This window comes from Poecilia latipinna, unplaced genomic scaffold (assembly GCF_001443285.1).
Source record: "Poecilia latipinna isolate Pla-1442-1.1 unplaced genomic scaffold, P_latipinna-1.0 Scaffold387, whole genome shotgun sequence".
Taxonomy (NCBI): domain Eukaryota; kingdom Metazoa; phylum Chordata; class Actinopteri; order Cyprinodontiformes; family Poeciliidae; genus Poecilia; species Poecilia latipinna.
The window spans coordinates 29,727-42,824 of NW_015113003.1; the positions used below are offsets into that span (position 1 = coordinate 29,727).

The following is a 13,098-nucleotide window of genomic DNA, read 5'->3' on the forward strand; positions in this document are numbered from 1 at the left end:
GTTCATTTGGTGATAAATCCTCTTTAGCCCTTTGTAAAATATTGTCATTGTCGTGATTCAATGTTTTTTAAACATTTAAAGCTTATTTTATTTAAGCAGTAAATAAAATAGAGAAAAATAATTAGGCAGATAATACTACATAAAAAAATAATTTTCAGTCCTTATGAAGATGATAGAGGATGATCTTATGCTGGTATGGTTGTTTTATCCTTGGAAGGCAAAATTCAGGAGGACGTTCTATGGGAATGTAGAACATTAACAGCTGCAGTAGCATTGATTGGCAGCGAGCTCGTCCATTCAGAACCCAGTCTGTCCTCTCGCAGCCAATCACAGAGGAGCAGCAGGGAGGTGAGTGGGTTCCCAACTGCTGTGTAGCGGTTTCAGCTAGTTAGCTAGCCTAGCCGCTGAGCTCTGACACGGTCTGATGCAGAAATGCTCTTCCAACGGGGCGCTGCGTCTAGTCAGCTAGGCTAGCTTCTCGGATTGGGAAAGAAAATATTTGACCGCTGGCTTGCGAGGACTGTGGACATCCGTTGCGAGCATCTTTTTCGAGACGCCTGCATCAATACAATATATTTAAAAGGAGATAAGAAGAGGTGGCCATCAGCAGTCAGGTAAGACGTGGCATGACTGAACAGGGAATGTGCCAGGCTGCCTTCTGCTGCAGCCGCACTCCTCTCCTGCTCCCCCTCTGTTTAACGGTAAAACCCACATAGGCTAACAGCTAAAAGGTAACCGAGGCAAAAACAGAGAAAGCCAACCTTTCTGCTTTGTCGCATAGCCAGCTTGGTCCAATATACAGTCCGAAAAGGGGTTAACATTAATTTCGACTCTAAAACGAGATGTTAGTGTTCGCTGAATTTTCACAGATAGATTAACCAAGTTGGGTGGCTCCACACTGAAAAGCTTAACTTGACATAAAAGGCAAACATTTGAGTGCAACAAATCCTGGTTATACATTAAATCTGTCTTGTTTCAGCATAGTTATGTTCATTGACTGAGATTGAAAATGAAGAAGATGCTCTATTGGTAAGCACGGTGGCTTTTTGTTTGTACCGTTATTATATTATTTGAAAGATTTTCAAAATATTTTTCATGAAAGGCTGTTTCAGCTTAATCAGATGGATGTTTTGGAGACAGGAAAAAAGCATGTTTCTATGATAATTATAGATGACAAATGGAATCATAAAACACATACAAGGACTAAGCATCCTCTGAACCATAAATCACTTCATATTTTATTCTTTGCTGTTGTTTTAACCATATTTACACTTAAGTGATGAAATATAGGGGGGATAGTTTGGGAACTAATCTAATATCACAACCCAAAGCAAGAGACTCTTTACATTGGTTACATAGATTGCCCAAAATATCTTTTCTTTAATTCAAGAAAAGATAATTTTCTTGAATTATCTTTTGAGATGTTGAGATTTGATACTTTTACAAACTGCAATAGCTACCTTTCTGACAAAGGGGAATCATGTGTTGCAGTAATGAAGTACACTGTGATTCACCCATATTTTTCTTTTTATTATCACAACTGTCCAACCGTTTCCCATACACAACTCGACTGCTAAAATGTGTATGTAGAGTCCATTCATCTGGCCAAATATATTACTGTCATCGAAAGTAAATACATGGTACTTGAGATACAGTAGCCGACTAAATATTGCACCTAAACAGTTTTGTGTGATTTGAGATAATGCACACATAATACTGTAATGATGACAGTGATCTGATATATTGTGCAACTCTAATCAATAGGTATATTTATGTAAATTTAATACACATATTAGTAGATGTGTATAAATGACTTCCTATTTCCTTTGGTACAATTTAGTTTGTAGATATATTTAAACTTTAACATACATGATCCAGATGCTTGGGATCAAACTTTCAGTCAGTGAATTGCATGTTTACATGAAAAATATAGACTAGGAGACTGAAATTTGACATGTAAAATCACACAAAATTTCATAATTTAAATTATTTTAAATACTATGTTATTCAGCCAAAAAAGTCAAATTTAGAAGAAGAAAAAAGATAATCAAGGGGAATAACTAAAGAAGCTCAAGCTATGAATAACATTTTAATAATGTAGCTGACTGAAGGCTGAGCAGGCAGTATTGCAAATTAAACAGCTGATATTGCCTATGTGGGTTTTACCTAATTAGGTTCCCAATTAGGGTTGCTCAGTATCCGAAAATGTCACAATGGCGATAGTATTGGAATATATTATGATGGTATGTAATTTGTATCCACTGTATCTGCTACCCTGAAACTGTAAATATTAAAGTAATGTGTAAAATGAAAGTTTATAATGTATTACCTGTCAATTATTGTGCTCAAACAGTCCATTGCTATTGGAATATCTTACACACTGATAAAAATGCAATGTTGTGAAATATTGTGCAGTCTTACTCCCAGTGTTATTTTATAAAACACAGAACAGAGTGGCACTCTGCACACTTAGCATTATTAATAAGCCTACACTAATACTGATCTTAGAACGTGTTTATTGTAGGGATGCACCATTATGAAAATTTAGCCCAATATAAATACAGCTGGCATTGCTGATAAGCAACATTATTTTAGATTATGTATTTTCCAACACTTTTAGCACCATTTAAAAACCACAATTCTGACATTGCTAATCTGCTTCATTTAAACATCCCACTATACTGTGCTACATTACTATCACATGACCAAAAGAATACCACACGCCGATACCAATGCTTATGCCGATATACCATTCATCCCTAGTTTATTCTGATATTTGGCTTATGTATCAAAGCAAACTATATAAAAAAAAATGACAAAGTACATTTTATGTACTTATTTATACTATAATACGGTGAAACGGTATTAATAAAAAGCACATCACCTTTTATCTCCTTCCACCATGTTTTTGTCACATTTCACAGTCAATTGAATAATCATCATGACCTCAAGAAGCCAGTAAATATGCATCATAGTTTTCCTAGAAGCCAAGGTGATTTCCCCAAATTTCATGTTTGGGCTGATCTGAAACGTAGCTCCAACAAAACTGATTACCTTTAGTGGTGGTGTTATGATGAAATGATCTAATGTAGATCTAATGGTGTTGCAGGCATCATCGCTGAGGAATTGTTTTTACTTTAAACATGTCTGAAATTGAAAGTAGGTAACTATACAGTCACATTTACCATGTGCAACCATCAGGCCTAATGCGGCTAGTTTGTATTTTAGGAGCTCTGTGTTTTTCATACAACATTGTTCCTGCATTTATTAATCTAAGACGGACTAAATGTCATGCCTTAGCTGGACAATGGATGAAGTGAGTGTGTGTTCCTGGCAGGATTTTGTCAACTGTGTTTTTATGACCTTTTAAATAAATTGCACAGCAACACAAGCCTTATCAACGCGTCATAAGGACCAAGCTACACATTCTCTCTGTGTAGTTAGTGGCATTTGTCAGTGTGTTTCTGTTGTTATGCACTTTTGCACTGCATTATGTCTAATGCAAGCAGGATCCCGACCACTGTGGGACCCCAATAATAAAATGTGCTAAGAGACTATGGAAAAAATAAAACACCTTTTATTGCATTATCATAATCTCACACTGAAAATTGTATGTATTAAATGTAGAAAAGATATATTTGAACAAAATTACTTCTTTCATGAAGTCGGAGCTCAGATCTAGGAATGTGGTGAGAGCATGAATTTCAGTCTGAAAAACCAGTTGAGTTTACTGTGTGGTGTTTGTGACTATGAAAAATACAAGATTGTGTTTCTATTTTCAATTAAAAATATAAACACACACACACTCAAACTGAAGTAATAAATAGTTCATACTTTTTAAAAAATATTTTGTTAAAAGATATACATTCTATAAACTCTGTTTTAAATGTGGACAAGCCATAACTGAGTCAGAATTTCACTTCATGAGGGAGCGTTGTTTATATTTCTGACTAAGAACTCAGAATAACAACTTCTATGTACAAATAGAATACACCATGTTGTGCTACCTTCTCTTTCGAAATCATACACAGTTTTGGGTTGTCCCTTACGCTCTCTTCTCTTCAGCTTGCTCCACAAACTCTCCATAGTTTAGGTCTAGGGAGTGTGATAGCCGTGGAAGAAGGCTTATTTGTTTCTGGGCATTTCCTATGAAACTTAGACTGTATGGATCTAGTCACATTCCATGTTTAGTTATTTCGGATTGCCCAACAGATCATCTGAAACCTCCTGGTATTCTAAAAGTCTCCACTGTCTACACTCACTAGGTTTGCAGGGGTTTTGGAAGAATAACAAACCCCTTTTACAGATCCTCCACTGTACTTAGAAGTAGGCCTATTAATCTTTTTCTTATTAGAGCAACATGTCATGTTTGGTCTTGGGCTTTCTGATCAAAGTCCCTCAATGTATTTATGTTTACATTTGAGATGCAAGGGCAGAACATGTTTCACTGCAATGCGAGATTTCTTTGTAAGGCTTCTAATGCAACGATTTTAAAAGACTAGAGTGTTGAGTAACACTTCAGTGCTACAGTTCCACAGTTCATGCATTAAATGCCATTATACATTAACTGTCTTACCATAGGTACACTGTTCAGTCAGTAGCAGAAAGCTTGAGTCCTCCAGCCAATGACTTGCAAATTCACAGACATAAATACAAACAGCAGAAAATTCTGATGACGGGAGCAGATTCTGATAAATTTCTTTTAAGAGTTATAACAAGTGACTAAACCCAGTTGTTACTGCAGTAGAACTACCATGGTGCTGACTGCCATCCAAAGCAGCACGAGCTGTGTGTTTGAGCGCAATAGTGGATTAATGCAGAACTGTGATTTGTGTCTACATCAGGAGTGGTGTATGCTTGCTTTTGTTGTCCTCAGCTGCCTTTAGGAGGGCGTACTTGTGACGGATTTGAACTAGTTCCCTTTAGTTCTAATTATTATCTTTTATGCCTGAAGGCACTCGTTTTATTTTCATATTTGAAGTCCAAAAATAGCCACGGGGCAACTTGTTTGGAAAACTTGCACCTGTCAGCTGTCTGTTTTTGTGCACAATTGAGGTTTCACAGTTAAGCAGCTATAGACACTTGTACTGACAATGGCGGTGGCATTGTGTAATTAGATGTCCTGTTGAATCACTCGTTTTGTAATTGTTGCCTTTCATGACTGAAAATAACAACAGCACACAGTGATGATGATCTCAGTGGCCTGAAGCGGCCAACTCTGTCCTTTTTAAAGCTGAGAGGAAAAGTGCTAACTGTGCATTTCAATAAGAGCCAGAAGTGTGGCTCACAAATTTCCGTTTAAATTCTAGCCGAGGAATCGATTCCACGTGGTGAAATGGGGATTTTGTTCATTATGTTGTCTCCACAGTCTGTTGTTGCAAAAGTTGTCTTCCATTTCCTCTTTTTCTTTTGTGATCTTTTTTTCATCTTATCTAATGACTGCTCATGCATGATGGCTTTTTGAAGGATTAAACGCAAACCTTGTTTCTCCAAGTCAACTCAGATTTATTCTTGTAGCACTTTCATAGATATAAAATCACAAAGTGCTTTCAATAAAGAACAATTAAAGATGGATGTAAATACATGCAAACACAGTAAAGCACATCACCTTAATGCTGTCTATTTTAACACTTTCTATTTATCGAAGTGTGTAGAATCAAAAGAAGAGAGGTAGTATGGACAGAGTCAACTTGTTCCACTTGTTTGTTATGATAAACTTAAACCTTTCTGGTCCTCCCTGTGGTGAACAACTAACAGCTTCTGGCCTGTGGATATGAATACGTGGGCAGAAATAGGAGGTAGAAAATGTCAAAGATGTAAGATGGGACTACTGTAACATAAACGGGTAATCAGTGCAGTGTTTGATACCTAATCAGGAGTAAAGGGATATCTCAGGTAGTTGGTTAAAAGCAGCATTCTGAATTGCCTGCAGACAAAAAAAAAAAAAAGGTCGTAGCAGTTTTCTAAGCAAGAAACAGTCAAAACATTAATAACTATTTCAAACACTATATTTCAGCTAATACTATTACAGCTAATGAAAACACGTCTAAGAATATTACATCAGACTGATAAAAAATATTTTTAGTTCAAAAATTGGAGCTTAATAAAAAGTATGTTTAATCTCTGTTTAAAGGTTATACTTCTAATGTGAGAAAAAAGCTTCGTTGGAATGCATATTCTAATTTATTTAATGTGACTAAGTAGTTTTATCATTCCTTTGCACTAATTAGTGTCTCAGCCTTGAGTCCTGATCTAACATAAAAAAAAAAAAAACAAATTAAGGAGGTTTATAGCACCCAGATGTTTTGAATGAACAGTACTGCAAAATGTCACCAATATGAAAATTTGAGCCGATATCCAATTTTTAATACTGCTTTTAGGACCTATAACTACCAATGTTTTTAGACATATTTCCCAACACTATTTACACTTTGTAAAAGCAATCACATCATGTACGTTTCATCTCTGTTCAAGTTAAGCACCCCACAATCCTGCGCTGCATCACCTTCACTGTCACATAACTGAACAATTACCACATTGCCAACCCCCTCCCCCTCTTGAACCACATATGCAAACAACAAGATGGAAATGAACATTGTTTGTTAATATTGACTCAGTTTTACTCATTGAACTAATACAGATAAGTTAAAAACATGTCTACCATTGGCCGATTTTGATGTTGATGCCAGTATATCTTGCATGCCATCTAGAACTGGTACTACTGAATTGTATCATGGAACCCAGGGGGTGAATATACAAGAGAAACAAGAGGTGTCCCAGAACAAAGCCCTGAGGTACTCCACCTCAGTTCAGTGGAATCTTCCATTAGCTGATTGACACAAACACTGAAGCTTCTGCTCCTATTAACCATGTAATTAAAATCAACAGTGTCAAACAAAGATAAAGGCTCTAACCAAAACAAAATTAGTATTCCCCTGAGTCTGCTGACATCATGTTGCTAGAGTTTTTGAGTAATGCGTTTTCCTTAGAGTACTTTTTAAGTAAACCTAATTGAAATTTTAAAAAAATTTCTGATTATTCAGAATAGTCATGACTTTATCTGCTACCACATTTTCTAGCATTTTGACTTGAGTTTGAATTTAGAAATTGACCTGTAATTCTGAGGTAAAGTTGCATCTGGACTAAGGTATTGTTCAGCTAAAATGCTACGGTGCTTTAAAAACAGATGCATTTCTCAGATGAAAGTGATGTATTAAAGAGACAATGAACTCAAATTTTTTTGTTTTGTTTTTTTTTTCTTTTTTTAAAGTGTTATGTCAGTAGGGAAAGACATTGTGTTGAGCAAATCAGAGACATCATGTAAGGTCACAAGACTGAAAGAGAACCAAGTATGTGAAGGAGACAAGTCACAAGAGAGAACATGAAAAGATGACTGTTGAGTTACCCAACAAAAAATATTAAAATTCTTTACCGTTTGCTTTGGATTAAACTAGGTATTGTAGGGTAGCTGATAAAACAATTGAGCGGATAGTGTCAAACAAAATTTTGGGGGTTTGCCTTGCAGATGATAAGTTCTTAACTCTTGTGTCTTTTCTCCAGAAGAGGAAGCCAATGCTATTTGTTTTGAAACAGTATTGTTGTACATGAGGTGTGAAATTAATTTAGAAGCATTTGTATCCTTGCTGGCTAACCATGTAAAAAAAAAAAAAAAAAAAAAAACTTTTTTTTCTCATCTCGCATGACAAAGCTCCGCCTCTGTGTTTGTGAGCTGCAGACTCCTTAGAATTATCTGGGTTGTTGCTAACGTAGCTACTTTCTCACCGCTAGTATGAGATATAACATCATGGTGAAGGGACTTGCCAGAACAGTCCAGTGAGTAGCTCTTGATTTACCTCCTTAAATTTATTGGTTCTGGAAGGTTAGCTGCAGGCTGCATCGATGTTCTACATGCAAATACTTATGTTTTACACATGTATTTTATCACGTTTGTGTTTTATCACGCAAGTGACTGCTACTTAATTAGTTGAGAAACACCAAACAATATCAGAAATCTAGGAAACGGAGTGAGCGATTTAACACTTCACTCAGCCTTACTGCATTTGATTCTCTGATGCCACTGAGAAGTACTTTTGTGTATCTTTAAGTGAATACTGAGGCAAAGTTATAAAGCACTGTTCACATTTCTTCTCCCCACTACTGCAAAATGTCAGTGTGTGTGGTGAGAGATTTGCAATCATTTTACACTTAGAGTCAGTGATGAGACTTCCTCTTTAGGGTAAAAGAAGTATGCAGTTTCAGTTTTTTGTTTCTGTCTTAGTTCATTAGGGTTAGGGGTTTTCTTTCAGTGGGTTTGGCAGAATGAAAATGAGGATGTGTGCACTTATGTAACCACAATGTTATATTAACTCTGGTTCTGTATTCATGACAAAAGCAAGAAGGCACTTCTGTCGTGATATTCTTATTAGAAATGCAGATTTGCTTTCAGATTAAAAGACTTTTTCTTAGGCGGCTGCATAGTGTCACTAGCACACTAGTGCTGTGTGAAGTTTGCACCACAGTTACACAGTGCACTGTTGTACACACACCGTCTCGTGGGTAGAACCAATCAGGCCCTGAAGTTATTTTCGATTGCTTGGTTTTCTTTATAAATTCTTTGCTATAAAAAAGTGAATCCACCTTATAATTTTAAATTTCTGTAATTTGCTTTTTTTTTTTGCCAAATTCATTTGTACATGAGGGTGATCCCTGTAAAACAAGAATATACTGGAGTGCATAATAACTGTCCAACCTAAAAGCAGTTTATTTTTTGGACTGATTTGATACAATAATGATACCAACGCTGGCATCATTCTTGGGTCGGCTCTTGGGTTGAGACCACCAATCCAGAAACCGTTTTGATGAGTTGTTTGTATTTATGCTGTTTTTACATCAGAGGTGTAAGCTTGTAGGCATGTCGTTGAGAGGGCGACACAGACATATAAAATGTGTCTATGTTTTTGGGATTGCACGGATTACTTAAACTTTCTACAAGCCAGTGGATCGTCTACTTACTCAGCATGGCCATCTATGGAGATATTTTGGTGTTTAGTAGGAGAAAAAACAAGGTGGGGATTTGTTAAGTGTTTCATGCAAACATTTGAAGAGGGAGATGCTGGATTGGTGTAGTGCATATAACTGGGGAGAAAACTTAAGTTGATACTGTGACATTTATAAGACCTTCTGGTTTCTGTGATGCAGAAAACATTAATGGCATTGCAAAATTCAGCAATTAAAATTAAATCCACTTTATAGAGAGCTAAATATAATTAACTTTGTCTATCTGACTGACTCTGAAGCTCAACCTTTACATCGATTCTTACAGTAAAAGTCAGACACTTGTGTTTGATCTGACTCACTCAAGCGATAACCACTTTGGAGAGACCTGAACACAACACTGCAGGCTACTATAAAACAAAAACGCTCATGAACCCATAAAGCAGGAAAACAGATTTGTAAAAGTTTTATTCACACGCAATTTATGGGAAAGAGAAAAAAAAAAACTCTTAAGAGGTGAATTACTACTGTTACTGTCCCACTGTGAAAAGATATCCTGGAGAAGTTAGGTACACATTTACTAAAACCATCTTAAATCCAATCCTCCCCAAAAAAACAACGAAAAAATGGGGCAGGTCCCTGAGCAGCGTCATTGAGTTTACTAGAACAGTCAAAGTATCCTAAGCAAAAGCAAGCAGGATTACGGTTTTAGTTGTCCTTTGAACTTTTAGCCTCCATCTTTGTGTTTCTTGGAAGTGATGATAATTTTGTATGGATTAATTATTATCTTAAAAGTACACAGAGAGGCTGATGTTATGCTAACTGCTTAGCTGTTGATTATTTAGCAATGTCTTTCTCTAAGACACTCAAGTAAATAAATTTTATTTCTTTACTTTTTTTTAAATTAATGGTAACTTTTGGGGAAGTTCGCCTCCCTGCTGTCTGGATGTTCAGGTTTAGCAGCTAGCTAGAAAATAAATATAGACGTAGAATATCATTGATGCTTGTTCTGTTATTTAGCAATCTTAATATAAATCCATTTCTAAGTGTGGGAAAAATTCTACATGTTTTTAATGTAGTGCCTGAGGTTTATTTGTATTTGCTTATGCAACACCACATTCAGAATCACTTCTAAATGTCTGACATTATTAAAAAAAAAATTATTAAGTGCTTAGTTCTAGTTTCTAATCTTTTGTTTTTCTTTATGTGGGAAGTGAAAATGCCATACTGCAAGACTGCTGAGCAAAACTGCTGACATAAATTACTCAAATCATCTCTCACGTAATAACTGTTGGTTCTGGGTGAATCATTTAAAATGTTAAGCATTTCTTGCTCTATATAAACTAGTTTAAAAACAGGAATTCAGTTTTTCTTGAATAGCGTAAAGGAGCCAATTTTTAAGAACAATATTCACTGCTGTTTGGAGTCTGTGTAGGCCGTCCAAGTCATGCACACAAGTTCAAAGTCTTTCTGAGGAAAATGTTTTCTTTCTTCGCCAACTCCTATCAAAGATCTGGTTGATGCTGATTTGTGTAGAGCTGAGATTTCTTTGGCAGAGGTCTATAATGTTAGTCTTCTAGTCTGAAAGGCATTGAAGCTAGTTTAGCTTCAACAATAAAGTTAATAGATTGTTCAGACTTTAGAGAGCATCTTCAGGGAAAATCTGTTTTTTAGATCAGTTTTCCATACAGATGACCTCCTCCAGTGATTCATTTTGGCAACAGAATTGTTGGAGCCATCTGACAGTTTCTATTTTTCCTGTGTTTTCTGTGTGAAAGTCTGGCTCATATTTAGGGTTCTTGGAGATAGTTCTGCTGTGCTACTATTTCTATAGTTTATCTTGAAAAGTCAAAGGCTGCTTAGAAGCAGCGTGAGTAAATGATAAGCCGGCTTTGATCTGGCTGTGTAGTGCTGATATAGATCACTGATTTGGTTCATCTAAGTATTTTTTTTTTTCAATGTGTGCACCCACAAGAAGAGACCCTTTGAATGTTATTGTCACTTTTTTTTCTCACTCTGCTTAGCTGATTTCTACTTCTAAAATAGTGAATATTTTCTTACAATGTGATCCACTTTAACCTTTATAAGAGGTCATTTAGAGTGCTTCATTTATCTTTGGGGGGGAAATAAAACGGCTTTATTTATAGCTCTACTTTTGTACTTTGGATATCACATCAGCTTTATCCTGCTTTGGCTCTCTGTTTAATCTGATGGCTCTGATCAGAAGTGTGCATTTGTATGTTGAGCGCCTTGATCAGGATTTAGCTTCCAGCAGACTGTTGGAAAATTGGTGTTGACTTGTAAAGAATTAAAAAGGACTCATCTTTTGTTTTCACAAGAAAACAGGATGATTATAATTCTAGGTAGTGATTTGCTGCATCTATTTATAGTTGAATCTGAAATTAAAATATAATGCCTCATAATCAAGCTTATAAACTGCAGTTGTCATAGCTTAAACATCAATGAAACCATCAACCTATCTACATGTAAAACCATCTTAAAAAAAGTATTAACTTAAGTATGGCAGAGCAAACACTTCTTAGTTCATGAATTAATAGCAAGTTTCAATAGCATTCATGAGTTTGTTTAGATTCAAGTTAAAAATGTATTTTTGTAATTGTTAGTTTAACTAATGGAAAAGGGTAAACCACTTAAAACCTTCCTGGGTGGTAACTATGATTGCATCACCTGATCATCTCTTTTGTCAATTTTCCATTTAAAAATAAACGTTACTTCAGCTGTGACGGTGTCTCTGTTGGCCAGACCGTAACAACCAGACTGGGGAATTTGAAGCTGGAATGAAGCATAAAGTGAAACGGGGAAGTGAAAGCACTATGAAGTGGCCTAATCTTTCTCCAGTGTCTTACGATCGGTTATTTCTGACATTAAGCAACATGTATTTTCTAATAACGAAGGGCTAGCATCAAAATATGTTTAGAGGTTGACTGTGAGCATCTTCTGAACACCAAGATCTATTTCTTGGTGATCTATGGAAAGATCTATTTCAAATAAAAAAATGTGAAATAGATCTTTCAACTTCCTTCCAGGTACAATCTCTGCGCCTTAAGAGATGTATTTGTTATTTACATTCTATTAGCTACTTCAAATACAGCATCTTGGTTTAAAGGAAGTCCTTGAATTATGTCTGCTCTGGTAGATCTAATTCACAGTTTGAACTTCTTGAAGTATTTAAACTTTTTTTTTTTTTTTTTTAGTATTTTTAAAAACTGTGGATGTAAATGATAGAGATGTCTTTTTTGTGCATTTTTATCAAAATTACATAATGAATGAAATCAATACCATACACATGCTTGAATTTTGTCTTCACTTCAATTTTTGCTGACCAATCCTAAGATGTTTCTCCAACACAGGGTTGGAAACCAATCAGTCACATGACACAGACTGACTGTGAGCCACCCAATGCAGTTTCTCTTTAACCGTAAAAGATTGAAAACATTTTGATAAAAATAATATTTGTTAGACCAAGTAAATGATGTAACCTGTCTAGATTTGGAGGCTATTCATGCAAAGATAGGTTGTGCTCTCTATTATTATTATTATTTATTATTATTAAATTAGCTGTGTTAAATATATAACTCTGTGACATAAAATATAACAACAGAAATCGGGAGTTCAGTTTGACTAAATCAAGTTTTTCTGCATTCTCGACTTGGGCATCACTAATGCATTCAGCTTGCAAGATACATCGAACATTTAGACAATTTGTCAGTGTAACTTCTACAAAACTATACATTTTTGTAGTAAGTTAGAGCTCATCTGTGTCTCTAATGCAACAAAAAAAGTCATAAAAAGCAAATCTCAGTTTATTGTCAAAATAGGTTCAAATCAAGTCTGAGTATATCTACATATTTAGATTTTAAACTAGATATGTTTGGTTCAATCCAAAGTCCTTAAAAAAAAAAAAAAAAAAACACTGTGAAAAGGCTTTTTGCATTAGCTCATGTTTGGCCTGCCAGGGTGGCTTATCAGCCTCTTTGTCAGCATTTGACTATACTGGGTGTCCATCAAGAATGTTTCTACAGTCTGAATTGCTTTCTAAGTTGCTAAATGTTAAGGCTTTAACCAGACATTCTAGATGCTAGC

At 35.6% G+C, this 13,098-nt stretch overlaps 1 protein-coding gene across 1 annotated transcript in view; it reads left to right on the forward strand.

Annotated features, from left to right (window-relative positions):
- The first annotated feature begins 375 nt into the window (after nt 1-375).
- The window catches only part of nck1b (NCK adaptor protein 1b), a 36,355-nt gene continuing 23,632 nt past the window's right edge, over nt 376-13,098 (forward strand). The window contains exon 1 of the mRNA XM_015036982.1: nt 376-614. The gene's annotated coding sequence lies outside the window, so the exon portion shown is untranslated. The remainder of the gene's footprint in view (nt 615-13,098) is intronic.